Here is a 20152-nt window from a genome sequence, read left to right on the forward strand (position 1 = left end):
CACCACCGAACACTACCACCACCACACACTATCACCACTACCATTCCACTGTGAGGGATCTAGATCCCTCAGCTAGTTTTTCTAGTTTCTAGATTGGGCTAGACACTCTAGAAACTGAAGCTTTCAAAATAACATATGCTTGTTGGGTGTTGAATGAAAGCTTATGTCAAGAACTATCACTTGAGAGTAGTTAGAAGTCTGTGATTGCTCTGTAGAGAGAATTACAGAGATTTTCCTGTTTCTGTGAAATAGGATGGAGTGGTGTAGGGAGGTACTTGACTCTCCCAACGGTTTTACAGGGGGGAGGGGAGAGAGAGTGGAGTGAACGTTGCCCCCCCCCCAACATGGGAGACATCACGCCACTCCTTAGGCCTCCTCCTCCTTGTGACGTCACAAGACGCCGAGGGTGACGGAGGCATATGATTGGGTCCCGCACGTGTGGTCCAAGCCTAGTTTTGGCGCGAACAACTCTGATTGGGAGCGGCATGAGGAAGCTGTGCCGGCTCCAAGCTGATTGGTCTAGGCATTGTAGGGAGAAGGTATGGGTATTTGAGTTCCCTGAGCCCGCGAAATCGGCAGTTTGAATTGGGCGGCCAGGGAAGCAAGAGGTGTTTGGGTGGGGGTGGCACGCTTGCCGCCTCCACCCCCTGTTAATCGCTTCTGTCGTCCAAATTACTCGACTGGTGGCACTCCTGCCATCAGGGGTTGTGTCAAGGCCCAATTAAGTGAATTGGGGCCAGGGATTTACGGAAGAAACAGTAAAAAGCTAAGAGACAGTTGACTGTGTGAACGCATGAGGCAGGCTGGCAGAGTCTCATGGTGTATCAGATTGATCCCTCATCCCTCGGGTCTGAGTATCCTGTCTAGTGGCAATGGACAATTAATGTTGGGCAGTGTACGCGAATGTGATATTGCAGGCCCATGTTGGACTTTGCATTCCGCCAGGCTGCGTCAGTAGGGACGCCACCAGTCATTGTCACCCTAGTGTAGAACAAAGGCAGGTTCTAGAGTGATGGGGTGGAGATTCCCCAGCCGCGTGGGTACTCCTGTGGGCGGCACCCATGTGCGCGCCCGCCCGCGGGTGGAGGGCACCCACCCAGGCAAACACCACCCCGCCCGCCAGCCCGGCCGGTGGGGGTTATGACGTCATGCGCCACTCAGGCCACCCGCACGCCGGCCACCCAACCCCCCCTCTCTCAGCTCGGGAGGGGCGCTGTGGCCACATGCCTTGGCCACTTTCCCGGGACAGCCTAGGGCCACATCTTGTCGACGCATGAGGAGCAACCCAGCTAAGTGTGGTAGTAACTTTGGTAATGAGGAAAAATAAGGCAGTAGAAATGAGTACTATTACAGTGTGATGAGTACCGGTGGATGTTCCCAGTAAGAGTTATCTCAGAGCCTCGCCAGGCTAGAAAAAAACAGCTGGGGGGCAGCTGTCAGTGGAATCCAGGTGTCGGGTAGGGGCGGTACCTGGAGATAGATATTATACACGGGACCACACTGTATGTTAGTAGACTGACTAGAGTATGTAAACCAGTCAGTGCAGAGATTTACCATATAAGTGATCCAGCCAGTCGATTCTATATAATCGTTCTGGCTGGATTAATGCCATAGAGTACCGTAAAATTATAATCATTAGAGGTAGACAGGGATGTCAGTGGGACTCCTGAAGTCTGTGTAGGTAGATGCACACTACTTGGTGATATAATTTTCAGAGAGTATGTGAAGGCCATTTCTATGTGTTCATTTGCATGTTTATGTACTGTGTTGTGTGGTAAGTCAGTAGAGGTGATTGCTGACTGATTGCCTAATGGTGTCATTAGCATGTGGGGTATGCTGACGGCATCATTATGTTGCAGGTTTGTGCAGTGTTGTTATCAGTTTATACAATATTATTGCCCCAGGAACTGTGTTGAGGGTTTAAGGGACCTCTAGGATTATTCAGGGGAATTTTCAGTACTTAATGAGAGCAGGCAATTGATGGGTTAATTGCCTGGCTGAGGTATGTGTGTGTTCACAGTATTCCTTTGCAATCAGGTGCAAGAAGTAAGAGGGGGAGGGGCAGTAATATTAGTATACTTGTGTGTGTTGCACAACCGTGTGTTTTTATTGTGTGGGCACAGTAATTAGCAAGTTGCAGTAGACGCAACCATATGTGGGTAGTGCTGATATGATGTGGCATGCCATTATAGTGTGACCTATGTAACGCTGGGGTTACTTTGTTTCTTTAAGTTATGTTGAGGACTTAAGGATTCAGTGAGTTAATTAAGGGGTAATTAACTGGATAAGGGGTGCACACTTAGTATTGTGGAGTGAGTGGGGGCTGTTATAAGAGAACAGTGTTGAGCGAGAATGAGATACGTCTCGGGAGCAATTAATTGTCCATGTGACAATTAATTGACCACTCTATCTAATTATGTAATTATCCTTCTCATCATGAATTCACGTAGTGGGAGAGATTCTGTCAGAGTCTGTCAGTACTTGTGTTAACGTAATATGCTCGAGACTAATTACCTTTCAGGGGTATAGCAATTAGTGGCTCATGTTAATTAGTGGAGTAATTAGCATTGGAGAGCTCCGGTGACTCGGTAAAGCGAGGTCATGGAGCTAGCATAAATCGTTGTATTAATCATATCCTGTCTGAGGACAGTGGATTATTGGCACATCTTGTTAATTAGGGTAATTAACTCCTTTCCCGTGAATTCACAGTGTTTGATGAGACCTGCTTAGGCAGTGCGGAGTGAGACGTATTTATGAATGATTAATTATCGGTCTTGGTGACAGCTAATTAATGGCTCAGTAATTAGTGGGTTAATTAGGGTAATTAGCACTCACTCGTAATTTTTTGACACAGACTGTGGAGAAGCTACCAAGTTAGGGTAGGCTTAGTTAACGTAACTCAATGGGGATGTAATTAGTGGTCCGTTTGACCTTAATTGAGAATTACTCACTGAATACTTGCAAGGAGTCAAGTGTGATGTAATATGTTGAGTTATTGTTATAGGGGTCCTCCCGCCCCCCAGGAGAGACCCACGTAACTAGGCGGAAGTCTAACAGTGACTCCCCCCCCCTATCACAACCCCGTGTTAACACTCTTTGCAACTCCCAAGAAGAAGTTGCCCTGTTGTAACCCGATACACCGGCAGGCAAGGCGGGAATTCTGGGACACAGCTCCACAGATCCCTAGATGACTCTACTCTCGTCACCAGACGACAACCAAAAGAAATTGCCTGAAGTGATTAATTACGTTAATTGACTGATCGCAGCAGTCAGCAACAAAGTACTACGGTAATCACAAACAATTGTCTCCCAATAGACAACAACATGATGATACTCTACGTTAATCTTTAACACTTGTCTCTCTCTTGTTAACAATAACTCAACATATTACACCACACTTGACTCCTTGCAAGTATTCAGTGAGTTATTCTCAATTAAGGTCAAACGGACCACTAATTACATCCCCATTGAGTTACGTTAACTAAGCCTACCCTAACTTGGTAGCTTCTCCACAGTCTGTGTCAAAAAATTACGAGTGAGTGATAATTACCCTAATTAACCCACTAATTACTGAGCCATTAATTAGCTGTCACCAGGACCGATAATTAATCATCCATAAATACGTCTCACTCCGCACTGCCTAAGCAGGTCTCATCAAACACTGTGAATTCACGGGAAAGGAGTTAATTACCCTAATTAACAAGATGTGCCAATAATCCACTGTCCTCAGACAGGATATGATTAATACAACGATTTATGCTAGCTCCATGACCTCGCTTTACCGAGTCACCGGAGCTCTCCAATGCTAATTACTCCACTAATGAACATGCGCCACTAATTGCTATACACCTGAAAGGTAATTAGTCTCGAGCATATTACGTTAACACAAGTACTGACAGACTCTGACAGAACCTCTCCCACTACGTGAATTCATGATTAGAAGGCTAATTACATAATTAGCTAGAGTGGTCAATTAATTGTCACATGGACAATTAATTGCTCCCGAGACGTATCTCATTCTCGCTCAACACTGTTCTCTTATAACAGCCCCCACTCACTCCACAATACTAAGTGTGCACCCCTTATCCAGTTAATTACCCCTTAATTAACTCACTGAATCCTTAAGTCCTCAACATAACTTAAAGAAACAAAGTAACCCCAGCGTTACATAGGTCACACTATAATGGCATGCCACATCATATCAGCACTATCCACATATGGTTGCGTCTACTGCAACTTGCTAATTACTGTGCCCACACAATAAAACACACGGTTGTGCAACACACACAAGTATACTAATATTACTGCCCCTCCCCCTCTTTTACTTCTTGCACCTGATTGCAAAGGAATACTGTGAACACACACATACCTCAGCCAGGCAATTAACCCATCAATTGCCTGCTCTCATTAAGTACTGAAAATTCCCCTGAATAATCCTAGAGGTCCCTTAAACCCTCAACACAGTTCCTGGGGCAATAATATTGTATAAACTGATAACAACACTGCACAAACCTGCAACATAATGATGCCGTCAGCATACCCCACATGCTAATGACATCATTAGGCAATCAGTCAGCAATCACCTCTACTGACTTACCACACAACACAGTACATAAACATGCAAATGAACACATAGAAATGGCCTTCACATACTCTCTAAAAATTATATCACCAAGTAGTGTGCATCTACCTACACAGACTTCAGGAGTCCCACTGACATCCCTGTCTACCTCTAATGATTATAATTTTATGGTACTCTATGGCATTAATCCAGCCTGAACGATTATATAGAACCGACAGGCTGGATCACTTATATGGTAAATCTCTACACTGACTGGTTTACATACTCTAGTCAGTCTACTAACATACAGTGTGGTCCCGTGTATAATATCTATCTCCAGGTACCGCCCCTACCCGACACCTGGATTCCACTGACAGCTGCCCCCAGCTGTTTTTTTCTAGCCTGGCGAGGCTCTGAGATAACTTACCGGGAACATCCACCGGTACTCATCACACTGTAATAGTACTCATTTCTACTCCTTTCTACTGCCTTATTTTTCCTCATTACCAAAGTTACTATCACACTTAGCTGGGTTGCTCCTCATGCGTCGACAAGATGTGGCCCTAGGCTGTCCCGGGAAAGTGGCCAAGGCATGTTGCCAAGGCATGTGGCCACAGCGCCCCTCCCGAGCTGAGAGAGGGGGGGTTGGGTGGCCGGCGTGCGGGTGGCCTGAGTGGCGCATGACGTCATAACCCCCACCGGCCGGGCTGGCAGGCGGGGTGGTGTTTGCCTGGGTGGGTGCCCTCCACCCGCGGGCGGGCGCGCACATGGGTGCCGCCCACAGGAGTACCCACGCGGCTGGGGAATCTCCATCCCATCACTCTAGAACCTGCCTTTGTTCTACACTGGGGTGACAATGACTGGTGGCGTCCCCCATACTGACGCAGCCTGGCGGAATGCAAAGTCCAACATGGGCCTGCAATATCACATACGCGTACACTGCCCAACATCAATTGTCCATTGCCACTAGACAGGATACTCAGACCCGAGGGATGAGGGATCAATCTGATACACCATGAGGCTCTGCCAGCCTGCCTCATGCGTTCACACAGTCAACTGTCTCTTATCTTTTTACTGTTTTTTCCGTAAATCCCTGGCCCAAATTCACTTAATTGGGCCTTGACACAACCCCTGATGACAGGAGTGCCACCAGTCGAGTAATTTGGACGACAGAAGCGATTAACAGGGGGTGGAGGCGGCAAGCGTGCCACCCCCACCCAAACACCTCTTGCTTCCCTGGCCGCCCAATTCAAACTGCCAATTTCGCGGGCTCAGGGAACTCAAATACCCATACCTTCTCCCTACAATGCCTAGACCAATCAGCTTGGAGCCGGCACAGCTTCCTCATGCCGCTCCCAATCAGAGTTGTTCGCGCCAAAACTAGGCTTGGACCACACGTGCGGGACCCAATCATATGCCTCCGTCACCCTCGGCGTCTTGTGACGTCACAGGGAGGAGGAGGCCTAAGGAGTGGCGTGATGTCTCCCATGTGGGGGGGGGCAACGTTCACTCCACTCTCTCTCCCCTCCCCCCTGTAAAACCGTTGGGAGAGTCAAGTACCTCCCTACACCACTCCATCCTATTTCACAGAAACAGGAAAATCTATGTAATTCTCTCTACAGAGCAATCACAGACTTCTAACTACTCTCAAGTGATAGTTCTTGACATAAGCTTTCATTCAACACCCAACAAGCATATGTTATTTTAAAAGCTTCAGTTTCTAGAGTGTCTAGCCCAATCTAGAAACTAGGAAAACTAGCTGAGGGATCTAGATCCCTCACACAACCTCCCACTAAAGAATATATTTTCCTGCAAGGAAAATACATTCAAAACACCAGCTAGTTTTTCTGCACACACCTGCCCAACAGGTGTACTAGCTAAACAAGTGTGGAGTGTGAAACTCTGTTTCCTATACATCCTGGCCTGAGGGTCTCTGTGCACTACCACCGGATCACCCTGGTGGTGCTGCCCGACCTTGGAGTGGCAACATGTTCGGCTCCAGCTCTGGTCCTGGCCGGTTCAACACCTCGCAACCATTTCCATCACTGAACCTCCCATTTCCATCCTCGGTCTGTGTCATACAGGACACATGTGCAACACATTAGTGTGGCCTTACCGGTGAAGCACTTCTACACTCCCCTCAGCCTCCAAAAGAATTACTGTCAGTCCTCCACCTGACCTAGCAACAAAATGACATCCACCACACACTACCACCACCACTAAGCACTACCACCGCCACCACCACCATACTCCACCACCACAACACACTAACTCCACCACCACACACACCCACCACCAAACACTACCACAACCACACAATACCACCACCGCTAATCCAACAAACACTACAACCACCATAACACACTACCAATAACACAAACTACCACCACCACCACACACTACCTCCACCACCACAAACTTCCCCCCTCCACCACCACACACTACCACTACCACCACACACTACATCCACCACCACACACTACCATCACCACCACCCACAACCATCACCACACAGCACCACCACCACCACACACTACCACCTCCACTACCACACACCACCACCACCACCACCACACACAATCTCCACCAAACACTACCACCACCACACACTACCATCTCCACACACTTCCACAACCACCACACACTACCACCACCAACACAACCACCACCACCACACACTACCATCACCACCACAAACAACCATCACCTAACACTACCACCATCATGCACTCCCACCACCACCACACACAACCACCACCACACACTACCACCACCACACACAACCTAACAGATATAGCATGAGAAACACAGCTCAGGGGAAAGACGGCCCAAGATATGATGGACTACATCACGCATAAGTGCAAGGACGCAGCAAACAAGTTTGTCCCAGTCCTATAGGAAAACAGTGAAATGAAGGTGAGAAACCCATGGTTTAATCAGAGATGTAGGCTAGCTAAGCAGCAAAGTAAAAGGACATGGAGAAACTATAGGAATAACAGGAAACTGAAGAGCAGAGAAAGATACCAGAATGCCAGGAATGAATATGTCAGGATGAGAAAGGAGGCAGAAAGACAATACGAAAATGACATCGCAAGCAAGGCAAAGACTCCTAAATTGCTGCATAGCTACATCAGGAGAAAAACAACAGTAAAGGAACAGGTTATTAAATTAAGGATAGGGGCGGAAGGATTCACTACAAACGACAAGGAAGTGTGTGAGGAACTGAATAAGAAATTCTAGGAGGTCTTCACCTTAGAGCAAGGAGAAATTCCAGAGATAAGAGAGGGACTGGCTAACCAGGAACCACAAGAAGAGTTTGAGATTACCAGCGGGAAAGTAAGGAAGTGTTTACTAGATTTGGATGTGACAAAGGCTATAGGCTCAGATGGAATCTCCCCTTGGATACTAAAGGAAGGAGCAGAAGAACTGTGCCTACCACTCTCCATAGTGTATAACAAATCACTGGCAACAGGGGAACTGCCAGATGTTTGGGAAAACAGCTAACGTAGTCTCGATATACAAGAAAGGGGATAGACAACAGGCACTGAACTACAGGCCAGTGTCCCTAGGCTGCATACCATGCAAGCTGTTGGAGATGATTGTGCGAAGAAAGCTAGTGGAGCATCTGGAGCAAAAGAACTTTGTAACACAGCATCAACATGGGTTTAGGGATGGCAAGCCCTGCCTTACAGGGTTACTGGAATTCTACGACCAGGCAAGAAAGAAAAGGGTGGGCAGACTGCATATTTTGGATTGTCAGAAAGCCTTTGATACAATACCACACAAGAGGCTAGTGAAAAAACTGGAGATGCAGGCAGGAGTGAAAGGGAAGGTACTCCATTGGATAAAGGAGTATCTAAGCAACAGGAGACAACGAGTCAGTGTGAGGGGTGAGGTCTCAGATTGGCGAGACGTTACAAGTGGAGTCCCGCAGGGGTCAGTCCTTGGACCTATACTGTTTCTGATTATGTAAATTATCTCCCGGAGGGTATAAAATCGTTTCTCTCAATGTTTGCTGAAGATGCAAAAATTATGAGGAGGATTGAAACAGAGGATGATAGTAGGAGGCTACAGGACGACCTAGACAGACTGAATGAATAGTCCAAGAAATGGCTGCTAAAGTTTAACCCGAGTAAATGCAGAGTAATGAAACTAGGTGGTGGGAACAGGAGGCCAGACACAAGATACAGAATAGGGGACGAAGTACTTAATGAAACGGAGAGAGAATAGATATAGGAATTGATATCACACCAAACCTATCTCCTGAAGCCCACATAAAGAGAATTACGTCTGCGGCATATGCGAGGCTGGCTAACATCAAAACAGCCTTCAGGAACCTGTGTAAGGAATCGTTTAGAATCTTGTACACCACATACGTAAGACAAATTCTGGAGTATGCGTCCCCAGCATGGAGCCTGTACCTTGTCAAGCACAATACGAAGCTGGAAAAAGTTCAGAAGTATGCCACTAGACTAGTTCCAGAACTAAGAGGCATGATTTACGAGGAAAGGCTGCGGGAAATGCACCTTACGACACTGGAAGACAGAAAAGTGAGGGGAGACATGATCACTACCTACAAAATCCTCAGGGGAATTGACAGGATAGACAAGGACAAATTATTCAACTCTGGCGATACGCGAACAAAGCGACACAGGTGGAAACTGAGTACCCAAATGAGCCACAGGGACGTCAGAAAAAACTTTTTCAGTGTCAGAGTAGTTAACAGGTGGAATGCATTAGGCAGAGATGTGGTGGAGGCTGAATCCATACACAGTTTTAAATGTAGATATGATAGGGCCCAGTAGGCTCAGGAAACTGTACACCAGTTGATTGACAGTTGAGAGGTGGGACCAAAGAGCCAGAGCTCAACCCCCGCAAACACAACTAGGTGAGTACACTACTACCATCACCACCACACACAACCACCACGAAACACTACCACCACCACACACTATCACCACCAATATACCACTATACACTACCACCACCACACACTATCACCACCAATATACCACTATACACTACCACCACCACCACACACTATCACCACCACCACCACCACCACACACACTACCACCCCCACTAAACACTACCACCGCCACCACCACCATACACCACCACCTCCACACAATAACACCACAACCACACACATCCACCACCAGACACTACCACCACAAACACACACTACCATCACCATCACACACTACCACCACCACTACACACTATCGCCACCACATAGTACCACCACCACCACACACTACCACCACCACCACCATAACACATTACCACCACCACCACATACTACCACCACCACCGCACACTACTGTGAGGGAATGGAAAAAATTATCTCGGCTAGTTTTTCTAGTTTTCTAGATTAGTCTAGAGTCGCTCTAGGACTCTAGACAGGAAGTTTTCAAACTACATGCACTTGTGTGGTGTTGGATGAAAGCTTATGCTAAGGACCATCGTTTAAGACTAGCCAGGAGTCTGTGACTGCTCTGTAGAGAGAGTTGCAGAATTTAGTCTGTTTTCTGGGAAATGGGATTTGAGAGAGTGAGTGATGTACGAGAGGGTACTTGAACTCGCTAGCCAACGGTTTTAGAGGTGGGGGGGACAGAGGGGTGAACGTTGCCTCCCTCACCCTGAGAGGTATGACGTCACACTCCTAGGCCTCCCCCCCCCTTGTGACGTCACGGGCGTCTCGTCTATGATTCGTCGAGGCACCTCAGCCTCGTGGGGACATTTAGGCGCTAAAGGTGGTGATTTATAGCGGCACGATAGGCTGTGCCGGCTTTGTTCTGATTGGTCAAGACAAGGTGGGGGGGAGACGCGCATTTTGAGTTTCCCTGGCCCGCCAAAAAGTCAATCTAGGAGCGGCGAGCAGAGGACAAGGTGTCCCCGGGTGGGGGTGGCGTGTCTGCCACCTCCACCACCATTAATCGCTGTGTCATCCTTATTACTCTTTGCGCACGGTAATCCTGCCATCGTGGATCGTGTCGGGATCCAATTTGCGTGATCTTGGGCCAAGGAGTAAGGAAAGAAGTGTGTAAGACTAGCAGACAGTGCTCACCCATGATGCACCTAGCAAGCCTCGTGGTGTATCAGATGTGGTTGCTCACATCTGGTGCTATGTGTTATCCTGTCTATGTTAACGGACAATTGATGGAAAAGGGTCTCCCAGTGTAATTGAGGTGAGATTACAGGCCCCTGTTGGACTTTGAAATTCCACCTTGCCATGTCTGCCATGTTGTGTCACGCGCCATTATCATACCCGGTGTACGAGCGAGCCATGCTCGTCGTGTGAGTGAATCGGCCACCCACGTTTGTGTACGCCTGGGGTCCCAGCATGAGGTCTCGGCTACCCCGCGCTGCACCGCTCCGTGGCCAGACACCATGGGGCCACATGATGGCCACACCCTGGCCACCTGCCTGTGAGCCATACCAGCCACCCCGCGCGCCACCTCATCTTGGGTGGGGCGCTGCGACCGCCTCGCGCTACTCCGTGGCCACCCCGTAGGGTCACGGGGTGGCCACTTGTCTTGGCCACCCCCTTGGGCCACGCTTGGCCACATGCCCTGGTCACACCCTAGGGCCACACCTAGTCGACGCACGTGGGAGTGAACTAGGTGTTCTTCAGCAAGTGAGGTTGTGACCGGGGGAATGAATGATAGTGATTGGTAATCGTGAGTACACATTAATTGTAATGTTAAAGTGTCTCAGGACAGTTGTAAATTCCAGTAACAGCTGTGTTGTCCCATAGCGCCTGCCAGGCGAGGGAAGCAGCTGAGAGCCAGCTGTCTGTACTGACGTCCAGGTGACTGTCTGCAATGTACCTGAAGGTGTATGTTATACACAGAACCACACATGTAGATGTATATACATATTTTGTGTGTAGACTGACTCGAGTATGTAAACCGGTCAGTGTAGAGATTTACCATATAAGTGATCATTGATCTATCGGTTCAATATATATCATTCAGAGTCAAGATTAATGCCATGTTGCCGCATGTTAATTACATCATTTACAGAGGTAGGCAGGTCAGTGTAGTAGGGTTGTCAGTGGACACCCTGAGGTCTGCATAATTATGTATAATTATCTAGTGATATAATTTATATATATATGTGTAATTTTATGTTGTTGTGATGCATGATAGGTAAGCTATTTGATTATTGATCATTGATTAGTGAATACCATTTCCATGTGTTTCATTTGCATGTATCATTCGGTGTTGTGTGGTGAGTCAGTAAATGTGATTGCTGACTGATTGCCTAATGATGTAATTAGCATGTGAGGTATGCTGACGGCATCATTATGTTTGTGTGTTTGGGCAGTATTGTTGTTTGCTATACGTTATATTACTGCCCAAGAAGCTGTGTTGATGATTTAAGGAGGTCCCTTTCATTATTCACGGGAATTCACAGTACTTAATGAGAGAGAGCAAGCATTTGATTGGTTAATCTGCCTAATTAGGAGAATTAGTGCCAGCTGTCAGCATAGCGACGGTGTCTTATATTAACGTAAATTGTTTTTCAGAAGTAGTGATTACACACAGTAGTCCCTTGCAACTGTTGCAAGATTAGAGGGGGCAGTAATGTAGGTATACTTTTGTGGTTGCCAAACCGTGTGACATTACTGTGAGGGCACAGTAATTACCGTGTTGCAAAAGCTGCAACCGTATGTGGGCTGTGCATTTATTTTGTTATGCCACTGTAAGTGTGACCTATGTAACCTTGGGTTACTTTGTGTTTTTTAAGTTATGTTGAGGACTTAAGGATTCAATGAGAGTTAATTAAGGGAATTTAACTTTATAAGGGGTTGCACATTACTTAATGAGAAAGCTGTTAAGGGAAACAGTGCTGAGCTTGTTGAGATACGTTTCAGGTGCAATTAATTGTCCATGTGAAAACTAATTGACCACTCTAGCTAATTGTGTAATTAGCATTCACATCATGAATTCACATAGTGGGGAGAAACTGTCAAGGTCTGACAGTATTTGTGTTAACGTAATTTGCTCGATACTAATTACATTTCTGGGGTACAGCAATTAGTGGCTCATGATAATTAGTGGAGTAATTAACGTCAAAAGTCTTGATGACTCGGTAAAGCGAGGTCATGGAGCTAGCATAACTCGTTATATTAATCATATCCTGTCTGATGACAGTGGATTAAGATGCACTCTTGTTAATTAGTGGAGTAATTAACACCTCGTCCGTGAGTTCACAGTGTTTGATGAGACCTGCTTAGGCAGTGCGGAGTGAGACGTATTTATGTATGATTAATTATCGGTCCTGGTGACAGTCATTTAATTGCTCGGAGTTAATTAGGGTAATTAACGCTCATTAAAGTAAATTTTGACATAGACTGTTGAGAAGCTACCAAGGTAGTGGTAGGCTTAGTTAACGTAACTCGATTGGGATTTAATTAATTGTCCGTTTGACATTAATTAGGAATTACTCACTGACTGCTTGAAAGGAGTCAAGTGTGATGTAATTTAAGAGACTTTGAGTTATTGTTAACAAGTTGACTTGTGTTAAGAGACAAGTGTTGATGATTAACGTAGAGTACCATCTTGTTGTTGTCTAAGAGAGGCAAGTGTTTGTGATTAACGTAGAGTACTTTGTTGCTGACTGCTGTGGACAGTCAATTAATTTAATTAATCACATAATCAATTGTGTAATTGATTAAGGCAATTTCTTTTGTTTATCGCCTGGTGACGAAAGTAAAGTAACTTGGGGATTACTGGCGAAGTATCTCAGAATCCCACCTTGCCTGGCTTTGTTTACTGTTTATAGTGCAACTTCTTGCAGGGAGTTGCAGAGAGTGTTCACATTAGGTTGTGATAGGGGGAGTCAGTGTTGGACTACCCGCCTAGTTACATGGGTATCTCGCCTGTAGGGTTGGAGGACACGTAAAATTGTGATTATAGTATCTGTTCACCGTGAAGCCATGACAACATTGATTGCAAGCTTGCGTCATCAGTGGGCATCATTGTTCAGTTAGTTCATTTAGTCAGCCTGAAGTGTCAGTAAGATGAAGACTGCTGTCATTTCTTGAGGGGCTGTTGAATAGCTGTGTTGCAAGTGCCACTGGATGGACATTAACGTAACGAATCACTCACTGTTGTGTAAACTAGGCTTGTGAATTATTTGTTTGCTATATTACGTCGTCAGTGGGCACACCTGTGTTCAGGTTAGTTCAGTATGCAGCCGCACAGCAATGGACCAGAGTCGTTGCTATTTAGCTGTTATTATAGTGCCACTTGATGGACATTAACGTAACGTAAACTCGATGTTGTAGTAGTTTAGTCTCTTATAAATAAATTTTGTTATAGAAAACGGTCTTTGATGTCAACCCTTTAACCATTCTTTTCCACCCATGTTCTGCTTTATACGATTGTTGCAATGTGATCTTTATTTTTAATGACGGTTGTTCTTGGGAAATTCGAATTCCAATTCATAGCACAACATCAAATACAAATATTTGATTGTGAGAACCCGTCGGTTACCCTTTAATGGTTTTAACGTCCTTTTTTAACTAGGAGGAACAAGCGGCTCAAGTGAACAGGTTTATACCCTTGTGGTGGAAGCCTGGCGGTTTGCTCCCGCTTTTCATTTTTCTATTGGTCTCATGCTTAGAGTAGAAATATCTGCAGTGTGAAGTTCTTTATGCTTGAGGTCCACCTCCTAAGGGAGGTAGGCGTAGAAAAAAATCTCACAACTACGACCTCCACTAAACACTACCACCAACACCACCCACTACCACCACAACCACCACCACCGTACACAACCAATACAACACACTACCACCATCTCCACACACTACCACAACCACCACGCACTACCACCACCACCAACACACACTATCCACTTCACCCACACACTTCCACCACCACCATCACCACCACTACACATCACCACTTTCACACACTACCACCTCCACCACACACTACCACCAGCACCACACACAACCACCACCACACACTACCACCACCTCCACACACTACCACCACCACCACACACAACCACCACCCCTATACCATCATACACTACCACCACAACCACCACCCCTATACCATCATACACTACCACCACAACCACACACTGCCACTGGCCACACACTACCACGGGCTACACACTACCACCACCACCCCCACACACCACCACCACAACACACTACCACCACCACACACTACCACCACCACCACCACACACAACCTCCAACACACACTACCATCACCACCACCACACACTACAACAACCACCACACACAACAATCACCTAACACTACCACCACCACACATTACCACCACCATCATACCACCATACACTACCACCACCACCACACACTACCAGCACCACTTCAAACTACCACCACCACCGCACACTACGACCACCATACACAACCACCACCACACACTACCACCATCTCCACACACTACCACAACCACCACACACTACCACCACCAACACACACTACCACCTCCACCACACACTACCACCACCACCACACACTACCACCATCTCCATATACTACCACAACCACCACACACTACCACCACCAACACACACTACCACCTCCACCACACACTACCACCACCACCACACACTACCACCATCTCCACACACTACCACCTCCACCACACACTACCACCTCCACCACACACTACCAGCACAAACACACACTACCACCTCCACCACACATTACCACCACCACCACACACCACAACATTCACACACTGTGTGTGTTGTAGGGGACGGCCAGGGAACAAGTGTAGGACGACGGTCCGCGAATTACTTCAATATTCTCGGGATATTTACGTACCAGTGAGCCCAAAACATAGTTTTTGGTCTTATGAAGGGTACAGCAACGCAGTGATAACGCAACATAGTGAATTCTTATAACCTTGGATAAGAAAAAAATAGAAAAAGAACGAGATTGTGGCAAGACGGTGGCACCAGAGGCCTGAGAAGGGAAGAGCTTGGACCACCACGTGGGAGGAGCTCTGGCGGGGACGTCAACAATTAAGGCGGACATCACTTCATAAATCACCTAATTGTAGGTGAGTGCCTCTCAAAGTCAGTCACACAAGGTGTACAGGGTTTTTTATATAGTAATTAGCTTTAAACATAAGTTAATTAAAATACGAAAAAGTAGCTCAAGAGCCTCAGCTTGGTACTAGTTTTCTCACACCTGTGTGTTACATTACACCGGCACTGACTAAACCTACCCCCCCCCTCCTCACCATAACACGCCAGTGTAAACACACACACACACGCACGCACGCACGCACAAACCAGCCTACCGCCAACCTCACCCCTCACCCAAGGGACTGACCCTCCATCCCTCGCCCACCTGATTGTCCTCCTTCCTCTCTTCCTCTCTGCCTATTTCTCTCTCTCCCTCACACTCCCTCACTCCCCTTCACTCCCCCTTTCCCTTTCACTCCCTCTCTCCCTCTTCCTCCATCCCTCCACCAGTTAAACCCCCCCCCCCACCGTGCCACCCCCACAATAAACACACACACACACACGCACACACAGACACACAGTCACACACATACACACAGTGTCCTTGACTTGTATACCATGCAAGGTGATGGAGAAGATCGTGAGAAAAAACCTGGTAACACATCTGGAGAGAAGGGACTTCGTGACAAATCGCCAACATGGGTTCAGGGAGGGTAAATCTTGCCTTACAGGTTTGATAGAATTTTACGATCAGGTGACAAAGATTAAGCAAGAAAGAGAGGGCTGGGGGGACTGCATTTTCTTGGATTGTCGGAAAGCCTTTGACACAATACCGCATAAGAGGCTGGTACATAAGCTGGAGAGACAGGCAGGTGTAGCTGGCAAGGTGCTCCAGTGGATAAGGGAGTATCTAAGCAATAGGTAGCAGAGAGTTACAGTGAGGAGTGAGACCTCCGATTGGCGTGAAGTCACCAGTGCAGTCCCACAGGGCTCTGTACTTGGTCCTATCTTGTTTCTGATATATGTAAATGATCTCCTGGAGGCTATCGATTCATTTCTCTCAATGTTTGCGGACGATGCTAAAATTATGAGAAGGATTAAAACAGAAGAGGACTGTTTGAGGCTTCAAGAAGACCTAGACAAGCTGAAGGAATTGTCGAACAAATGGTTGTTAGAGTTTAACCCAACCAAATGTAATGTAATGAAGGTAGGTGTAGGGAGCAGGAGGCCAGATACAAGGTATCATCTGGGAGAGGAAATTCTTCAGGAGTCAGAGAAGGAAAAAGACTTGGGGGTTCATATCACGCCAGACCTGTCTCCTGCAGCACATATCAAGCGGATAACATCAGCGGCATATGCCAGGCTGGCCAACATACGAACGGCATTCAGAAACTTGTGTAAAGAATCATTCAGAACTTTGTATACCACATATGTCAGGCCAATCCTGGAGTATGCAGCCCCAGCATGGAGTCCATATCTAGTCAAGGATAAGACTAAACTGGAAAAGGTTCAAAGGTTTGCCACCAGACTAATACCCGAGCTGAGAGGTATGAGCTACAAGGAGAGACTACGGGAATTAAACCTCACTTCAGCTGGAAGACAGAGGAGTTAGGGGGGACATGATCACCACATTCAAGATTCTGAAGGGAATTGATAGGGTAGATAAAGACAGTTTATTTAACACAAGGGGAACACGCAAAAGGGGACACAGGTGGAAACTGAGTGCCCAAATGAGCCACAGAGATATTAGAAAGAATTTTTTTAGTGTCAGAGTGGTTGACAAATGGAATGCATTAGGGGGTGATGTGGTGGAGGCTGACTCCATACACAGTTTCAAAAGTAGATATGATAGAGCCCGATAGGCTCAGGAATCTGTACACCTGTTGATTGACGGTTGAGAGGCGGGACCAAAGAGTCAGAGCTCAACCCCCGCAAACACAACTAGGTGAGTAAACACACACACACACACACACACACACACACACACACACACACACACACACACACACACACACACACACACACACACACACACACACACACACACACACACACACACACACACACACACACACACACACACACACACACACACACACACACACACAGAGGGGCCTTTAGAAACTTGTGTAAGGAATCTTTCAGAACATTATATACCACATATGTCAGACCAATCCTAGAGTTTGCGGCTCCAGCATGGAGTCCATATCTTGTCAAGCATAAGACTAAGCTGGAAAAGGTTCAAAGGTTTGCCACCAGACTAGTACCCGAGCTGAGAGGTATGAGCTACGAGGAGAGACTACGGGAATTAAACCTCACTTCATTGAAAGACAGAAGAGTTAGGGGGACATGATCACCTTATTCAAGATTCTCAAGGGAATCGACAGGGTTGATAAAGACAGGCTGTTTAACACTAGGGGCACACGCACTAGGGGACACAGGTGGAAACTGAGTGCCCAAATGAGCCACAGAGATATTGGAAAGAACTTTTTTAGTGTCAGAGTGGTTGATAAATGGAATGCATTAGGAAGCGATGTGGTGGAGACTGACTCCATACACAGTTTCAAGTGTAGATATGATAGAGCCCAAATAGGCTCAGGAACCTGTACTCATGTTGATTGACGGTTGAGAAGCGGGACCAAAGAGCCAGAGCTCAACCCCCGCAAGCACAACTAGGTGAGTACAATTAGGTGAGTACACACACACACACACACACACACACACACACACACACACACACACACACACACACTATGTTTCCAAAGGCCGCCTCATAATGGAGTCCCCATCTGAAGAAGCATATAACGAAACTGGAAAAGGTTCAGAGGTTTGCAACGAGACTCGTCCCAGAGCTACGAGGGATGGGGTATGAGGAGCGCCTGAGGGAACTGTGCCTTACGACACTAGAAAGAAGAAGGGAGAGGGAGGATATGATAGGGACGTATAAAATACTCAGAGGGATTGACAGAGTGGACATAGACGAAATGTTCACACGGAATAGTAACAGAACGAGGGGACATGGATGGAAGCTTGAAACTTTCTTTTAGCGTGAGAGTAGTGGGAAAATAGAATGCACTTCAGGAACAGGTTGTGGAAGCAAATACTATTCATAATTTTAAAACCAGGTATGATAGGGAAATGGGACAGGAGACATTGCTGTAAACCAGGGGTCTCCAAACTTTTCAATGTAAGGGCCACATTATATATTTCCCATATTTATGCGGGCCGGAGGAATAAAAAAATGAAATTGCTATTTTGTTTAACTAAGATAAAGGCATTGTCAAAGTACAGAGAAAAGAATATTGTACAGTGTTTGTGCTCCCTGAAACGGAAGCAGCGAAGCCCCACTCGCCCTCCATCCCCACAATATACAGTTATATACAACTGATTGGTTGTAATGCACAACACATACCTACCAGTATTAGTATCTGTGCGTCACACTATCGAGAGAGAGGAAAACTAACTCGGGTTGAGCGCCACCAGTCAGCAGCCCCAGCTTTGAATAATTCTGCGATGCCATTCGTACGATAATTATTTTTTCAAGGCCACCACACAGGGATTTGTTTGGAGGGCCGGATGAAATTATGTGGCGGGCCGGATGTGGCCCGCGGGCCATAGTTTGGAGACCCCTGCTGTAAACAACTGATGCTCGAAAGGCGGGATCCAAGAGTCAATGCTCGATCCTGCAGACACAACTAGGTGAGTACAACAAGGTGAGTACACACACACAGGTCAAGCGGGATGGTAAGACAACAGAATGAAGCTGGAGGAGAGGGACTGGACGAGTCATTCATGAAGATGATTGCTAAGGCATGGAAGGAAGTCAGTGGGGAATTGAAGGACCTGAGGGAAACTATATGTAAGCTGCAGATAGAACTAAGTGCAGCACAAGAGGAGATAAAAAGCCTAAAAACAGGCCCTCCTCAGACTCTGGCCCAGGGGACCAACCCCCAGGTACCAGGAGATGTAGCAATGGCAGGGACCCCTACAATGGGTCCATCCTTTGCTGAAATGCTGAAGAGCCCAGGAGCAATGTCCACAGTCAAGGAAGTCGTAATGAAAGCAGTAACCTCACAGGAGGCAGCTAGATGCACAAGCCAGCTAGTGGAAAGGAAAAGAGCTGTAGTAGTGGTAGGTGTGAAGGAACAAGAGGGCTCCGCAAGGGAGGAATCGAGGACTAAAGACAAAGCTGCAGTCGCAGGGATATTAAAGGAGATAGGAATGGAAGGGGCTGAACGAGACATAGAACAGTTTTTCCGGATTGGCCAGTACAACAGAGACAAAAAGAGATTGATCAAGGTAGTATTCAAGAACGAGGACATCAAAGAGGACATCCTAGTAAAGAAGAGCAAACTGAGGCATGCAAGGAACTACAAAGAGGTATATGTTCAGAGGGACATGACCAGAAACGAGATAGTTAGGGCAGCAGATGCAAGGAAAAGGCGCAAGGAGAGAGAAGGGAGCCAGGGAACCTCAGCCTCCAACCCAGCAATCCCAGAGGGGAGTGGGGAACCCCAATCCAGCAACCCAGGAACCCCAGAGGGGAATGCAACACCCCAGCCCACCACCCAATAGGGCCCTCCCTATCCCCCAGCACAAACCCTTCCTTGCCCCTGCATAATG

The sequence above is a fragment of the Procambarus clarkii genome, chromosome 9 (genome assembly GCF_040958095.1).
Source record: "Procambarus clarkii isolate CNS0578487 chromosome 9, FALCON_Pclarkii_2.0, whole genome shotgun sequence".
NCBI lineage: Eukaryota > Metazoa > Arthropoda > Malacostraca > Decapoda > Cambaridae > Procambarus > Procambarus clarkii.